The 7073-nt window shown below is 39.8% G+C and overlaps 1 long non-coding RNA gene across 1 annotated transcript; it reads left to right on the top strand.

Moving 5' to 3' along the window:
* Positions 1-4903: 4903 nt before the first annotated feature.
* On the top strand, positions 4904-5899 carry LOC138410512 (uncharacterized). The gene is made up of 2 exons (XR_011243222.1): positions 4904-5148; positions 5539-5899. It is a non-coding gene; the product is annotated as an uncharacterized lncRNA (long non-coding RNA).
* The last annotated feature ends 1174 nt before the right edge of the window (positions 5900-7073 follow it).

Below are 7073 nucleotides of genomic sequence, written 5' to 3'. Positions count from 1 at the left end.
CTACAACCTACATTTATATTAAATACTTGAGATTACACCTTAACTTTATTGAACAGTAAATCCAATCAGAACAGTCTAATGTCATAAACATATGTCAGAGTAATTTCTCTTTATCCCTAGGCTCAAGGATAAAGCATATCCAGCAGTGGAAGCTGTCAGAGCGCAGCAGAGATTAGCCACATCCTAAATCAAACAGGCTCATCGTCTCTCCAGATGAATCTCAAGCATTATTTTTATTTGCTGTGGAGATAAAGGCCAATACATGAAGGATTAGAACAGGAAGACTCAGCCCTGTCCAATTTATACGGGCCTGTAAAACACACTTTACAATCCAACGTCCTGCTCTGAACCAAATACATTTTGTGCCTAAAGGTCTATTTACACAATGCTCTTATACAGAGCTCGTGTCCTGTTTATGTTGTTCACCTGTGTGAGATGATAAACCATCAATTGTAAAACTATCACTGATGACTCTGATGTTATTATGTATATGAACCATTATATCGATTAAATGGAAAAAAGTGATTTTATTTTTAAAGGTCTAAGAATACTATATATATATATATATATATATATATATATATATATATAGTACTTAATGATCTATTAAGATGACGATGACCTTAATCACAGGTCAAGAAGTAATTCTTAATCACTTATTGATCCATGTTCCTGATTAGTGTATAGTGTGCGGTGTGATGGTCATTGGCCACCAGGGGACAGTCTTTGACTGTGATGACACAAGGTTTCTTTCATAAAACTCATATGCATCTAACTGATGAAACATGAAACGCCTGAAAATTAATATAAATAAACAAAATACATAATGCTCTATTCTTTCCTACACTTTATATTCCTTACTTTTAAAGCAAGGGTATATATATATATATATATAGTTTTTCATTTATTGTATTAAAGACATACAAGTAAATACCTCAAATGTTTTTGCATGCAAAGTTAATGTGTGTGCCTGAACATTCATCAATGACATTTTAGTTAAAAATACCAAATATGTCCCCAAACCATTAAAGTTGGAGGTTTTCTACACTTGAGTGTCAAAGTGCAAGAACCCTGGTGTAAAATCATTTGTGTTTCCTGAGGGGTTATTATTAATTCAGTAATTCAGAGTCCTTGCCCTAAATGACATGTGGGTGAAACAGTTTGTTCTCTCAGGACTCTTTGAACACAAAAGCAGCAGCAGCAGCAGCAGAGTCGCTGTTACTCCCTAATGAACCACTTCCGAGAACATTTGGTTACTAAGTTGAGGGATGTATTATGTGAAACCCAATTTCAGGGCAATGTACCCAATTTGAAAGATTTCAGCCTGGACTGAGGTGATGTACAGACCAACAGAGCAGCCTCAAAAAGCTGCCAGCACAGCTCAAACAGACAAAGATTTGTGGAAAGGCTGAAAACATGAATGTTATTTAGTCCAATAAAATGTTCTGCTTTCCTGTGGACTTAATCATCAACTATTAATAACATGGAATATCTGATGACTAAGCACTATATGGAAGCGAACCCTGAACAACTCTCATATGTTTTCTGTTCTTGAGCAGGTAAATTACTCCCACCTCTTTTCCACTCACCTCTCTCCCCCATTTTTCTCCATTCACCCAGATGGCCGTCGACATTGAGTCTGGTTCTGGAGGGTTCTTCCAGTTATCTGTGAAGATTCTCAGTCATCTAGGTCATGGTATATTAGAAGTTGTCCAAGTGTATGAAGGCAATCAGACTTGTGTGTGTTTCTTGAGGACGTTTCACCTTCTTCAGTCCTAACTCACTAATGAAAGGTTTCAGGTATCTAACCTCTGTGGGTCTGTACCTGTGTTGAGAGTTGTTATGTTAAACACGTAGGTGGTTGAATATATGCAGTGGTTGTTTAGTTTCCCCCATATATAGACCAAATTGTTCTGTACGACACGCTTTTGTCGTAGTGTGTTTGTGGGCTTGTAATATACATGTATGAGGTGTTTGTAGAAAATTCTCCTGAGTTTTTCAGAGACTTCAGCAAGATGAGGAATAACAATGCTGTATGGTTTGTAATTGTTAGAATGCCCAAGCGATCGAGGCATCCAGAATGGAAAAACACAAGATACAGGTTCAGTTCAGGCTTGAAACCTTTTTATTCTCCCTGGTGCACATCTTATACAGCATCCACAAACAAATAAATATTATTTTACTAAATTACTTTGTGTGTGTTAGTTTTACTGTTCACCAATTATCTATAACATTGTGTGTGTCCCAAGTGTGCATATTCATAGAAAGGTATTTAGTAACGGCGAGCCCATCATTAAATTTCCTCCCCACCTCTCCCAAGAGTACAGTACCTTAATTTACATGTACCCGGGAGAGACAGTCTGCCACCAGGTTGGCTTTCCCTGCCCGATACTGAACTGTGAAGTCATAGGGTTGCGTGTAAGACGTGTGTTGGAGTCCTTCATCTGGTTCAGCCACTGCAAAGCACAAAAATCTCTCTCCAGGACAAAGTGATGTCCCAGCAAATAGTACCTCAGTGACTCAATGGCCCACTTCATGGCCAAGCATTCCTTCTCCACTGTAGAGTACCTCGTCATCCAGTCCAGGAGCTTGGAACAGCAGTGGACACCTGTCTCCGCCCATCTCTTGCAGAAGCGCTGCCTCAATGCTGACTCCGGAAGCATCTGTCTGCAGTAAGAACGGCTGAGAGAAGTCAGGAGTGTGGAGCACAGACAGAGGTCCTTGAAAGCTCAGTCGCACTCTTCTGTCCACTCTGTTTTGGGGCTGAAGCCTTGGTGAGGTCAGTGAGTACAGCTGCCTTCTCAGAAAAGTGGGGTATAAACTTGCTGTAATTGGTAAATGGTTTGTATTTATATAGCACTTTTTTAGTCTTGATGACCACTCAAAGCGCTTTATAGTACATTTGGCCTTTCTCACACACATTCATACACTGCATCTATTATCAGCCAATCAGCTCCAGGCCCGCACCTTCTTCTTGATGGTGGTAACAGGATATGCATGGATGGCATCAACCTTCCCCACTCGAGGAATGATCACCCCTTGTCCAACAATATGGCCCAGGTTCTCGACCTGCTGCTTTGCAAAAGCGCACTTGCCCTTATTGATGTTGAGCCCAGCAGTCCTTATCAGGTGAAGAAGGTGTTGAAGGTGCACCACTGTAAACTGTGGCACCTCCTTTAAAATGTGGTCCATGAGACATTGAAATGTTGCTGTTGCCCCCTGGAGACCAAAAGGTGTCACCTCGAACTGAAACATGCCATAGGGTGTTTTGAATGCTGTCAGGTTTCAGGATCCAGCTGCCAGTATCCCTTGCTCAGATCAAGCGTGGGAATGAACTTGGGCTTCCCCACTTTTTCCAGCAACTCATCAATGCAGGGCATTGAATAGGATTCAAACTTGGAGACTGTACTGAGGTACCTGAAGTCAGTGAACCATCTTTCTTCAGGGCCAACACGATGGGGTAATCATTGTAATCAAGGGGATGAGGGACAAACCCGCAGGATGTGACCAGCAGGATGCATAAATGGAAAATCAAGTATTTTATTTACAAATCTAAAATCTGCACAAAACACAAAATGCTCTTTACAGAACCGAAGAGGGAATAAGCTGAGGGAAAGGAGGACCCAAAAATGCCTGGCTCACAAGGCAGAGTTTAATGGATCAGGCAGTGTAATAAGTCTAGGTCAGTACACAGGTAATCAAAAGGGAGCAGGCAAAAAGGGCAGGTAGGAAAACAGGCAATGGTCATGGACTGAGAAGCTCACAAGAAAACAATGCTGGAACGAGGCGACACTAGAACAACTGCCAGCGCTTCCATAATGGCGAACTAGGCGATTGCCTAGAGCAGCACTTTGGCAAGGGTGGCGAAATGTGAATTACTGAGGAACCTGTTAATCACGCTGCACCTGCAGCCGCCTCTTTCAATGAACACGTTCACTCCAGCGAGAGTGAACGCTGCTTACATTTTTTTAAGTCATCATCATATAGGCCCTCATGTGAAATACTAGGAGCGAGGGAAAATGAGTGTGTATGTATGTGTGTGTGTGTGTGTGGCCCCTGGGCTCCGCCCCACTCACTCCCTCGAGGAGCAGGTCAGTGACTTTGTTGAAGAACAGTGGAAACAAACCTGTTGCACAGGTTATAAGGACCTGATCAGTACATGAAGTTTACTTCACTCCAGAGTTTATGAGGCTGCATTTAAACATCATGAAAAACAAGTCGTTAACATGTTGTGCTCAGTACAACATGAGACGTGATGTTCACAGTAAGGACTCAGTGTTAACCAGAGCGACACGCAGACATGATCCGACACCATCGATTAATAACTAAACACATGATCGTAAGTTTGCGTCGTGCATACTTTAATACTGTTGGCACTTTGAGCACACTAGTGTTGTACTAGCACTTTGTGTGTATAGCATATTGGCATTTGTTTGTTGTTGTTGGTATGGCACGTTGCAAAAGCAAAATAATTTTTCGCCAATTTTCAAAAACACACACAACGAACTGGCAACATGAGGAGAGACACTCAGGGTTTAAAGGTCCAGTGTGTAAGATTTAGGTGAAAGGGATCTTGGGCAGAAAATAAACGTAAAATAATCCTGGTGATATTTTCACTGGTGTGTTGCTGTGGAGGCCGTCATGTTTTTTACTGTTGTCCAAAATGGACAAACCAAAACCTTTTGAGTTTTTATGACAACTGAAGTTCACAGGTTCTCTTTCATGTTGGGAAGGGGAGGGTGACATTAGGATTATTCAACTGCAACATGAAACTTCTCTAGATGTCACTAAATTCTACAGACTGAACCTTTAAGTACCCAGACAATCAGCGGATAATGAGACACAGGTGAGTACAATCAGGGTGGTGAGCACACACAGGATATATCTGTGACAGTGAGTCATGACACGGTGCGCGCAAATGTGAACTTGGCTGCAGAGGAGGATATCAGATGACATTAACACTAAAAACATGGTGTCAGTGATGCCGTTTCAAGTCGATTTTGAATGTGGGGGCTTCTGGACACTTGGATGACACCACACGAGCAGGATGGAGGCATGTTGTTTGTTTTTTTACGTCATGAAGAAGGAGTCACCAGTTACATCAGTTGTATTGGATTTGGCTGTAACACTGTTTACCACTGAAACAAGGTATTTTGTGGAAACACTTCACCCACCTCTCCATCAGCATAGTGGTGAGAATGAGTGAATTTTCATTTTTTCCGTGAGCTATCACTTAAGTATTGACAGGACCGAGGTAATGACTACTGGTCCTGACAAAGTCAATACCTACACCTTCAAGCACCTGCAAATGTAAAAATCTTGGTTACACCTTTTATAACACCTTTTTGATTTTCGTTCACCCTTAATTTCCTCTGATTTGGATTATTGCAATTCTCTCTTCACCTGCCTGAGCCAACAGAGTTTACATAAATGTTAGCTTATCCTAAGCGCCGCATCCTGAGTTGGCAATAACAGGTAATATCTATATCCAACCCTGTGCTTTCCCCCAACCTTTTATCCACCAACGGTTGAGAGAAGCCGTGGTCCTTCCTGTGCTGACAAATAGAGGGCAGCACTGCTCCCTACATGCTGCCTGTGCTGCCATCAAGAGCTGTAATGGGGGGACATCATGTTCTGAACACTGTGTGCTGCTGCTCAAACACACAGACACAGACAAAACAAACGCTGTGCTGTGAAGTACTTTTATGTCTGTGCTTCAGGATTCCAGTCAAATATTGTCAGTAGTTGTAGCGGTACTATTCATATACTGAACAGTAGTCAGACGTTATTTAAAATGTCATATCCTTCATTTCATTTGAGATATATTTTTTATTTTGCAGTTGATATGTGTTGCTTGTTAATAGTTTTTTTTATTTAGTTTATATCTGAAGTGTGAACTCACAGCTGGAGGTTTCTTTTAAACGTGTATTTTACTGAGGTTAATTGTGTGATGCTCATGTATATTGCTAAGCATATTATAATACTTTTACAGTATGTATAATATTGCCTGTTAATTCCTTGTAAAATGGTTTATATACATCAGAAGTGGGAAACTCTCTTCTTATCAAAGGCCATTGCAATTTTTGTAACATCCTTTGAGGGCCATACAAAATGATTGAATACATATATTTTGTTATTATTTTTGTGCCTTTTTTAATATTACAGTTTATATTATAACTATAATAATAAATTGTATTATACAGAAACTTTCATACACAAAATGCAGCTTGCAGTGCTTTACAATAAAATCAAAGACATGAAATAAGAGCTCAATAAGAACACGTTAGCAATAACAACAATGGTGTTAAAAAAGAAGATAAAATTAATTAAAAGCAAGATTGCAGAAGTAGATCTTGATTTGTTTCTTAAAACTATCAACAGAAGAAGCTTGTCTGATGTGTGCTGAAAGTTTGTTCCAAACCTTTGGTGTATAGCAACAGAAAGCTGCTTCCCCAAACATTTTGTGGTTCATTTTTGGGATAATGAACAAGTCTGTAGTAGAAGACATGAGGGGACAGTCTTACTCTTGCAATATTTCTTAAATGATAAAAGGTAATCTTTGTGACATTGTTTATGTGTGGATTAAAATCAAGCTCTGAGTCAAGTTTAAAACCCAGGTTCTTTACTTTTGATGTCCCAGACTCCCCAGTTTGCTAATAATCTTTTGTCTCTGATCATCAGTACCAATTAAAATAATTTCAGTTTTATCTTCCTTTAATTTGAGAAAATTGTTGCTCATCCATTGTTCCACGCTGGAGAGGCAATCTATAACTTGATTTGGAGCATCAGAGTCGTCTAATTTTTCCCAGTTGTAATATATATATATATATATATATATATATATATATATATATAAGCAAAATAATAAAGGACCAAGAACAGAATCCTGTGGAATGCCATAAAGGTTATCATGCTTTTGTGAAAGAAGCTAACAAAATATGTTCTGCCAGTAAGGTGTGTTTCGAACCAGTTTAGAGCTGAGCCTTTGACACCAATCCAACTTTCGAGTGTGAAAGTATCTTGTGATCTATTGTGTCAAATGCAGCATATAAGTAGAGGAGCGTCAGGATAAA

Source organism: Paralichthys olivaceus, chromosome 6, assembly GCF_024713975.1.
Source record: "Paralichthys olivaceus isolate ysfri-2021 chromosome 6, ASM2471397v2, whole genome shotgun sequence".
NCBI classification, from domain to species: domain Eukaryota; kingdom Metazoa; phylum Chordata; class Actinopteri; order Pleuronectiformes; family Paralichthyidae; genus Paralichthys; species Paralichthys olivaceus.
Note: the sequence above shows the minus strand (reverse complement) of the source record. Positions and strands in the feature narration are given on the sequence as shown.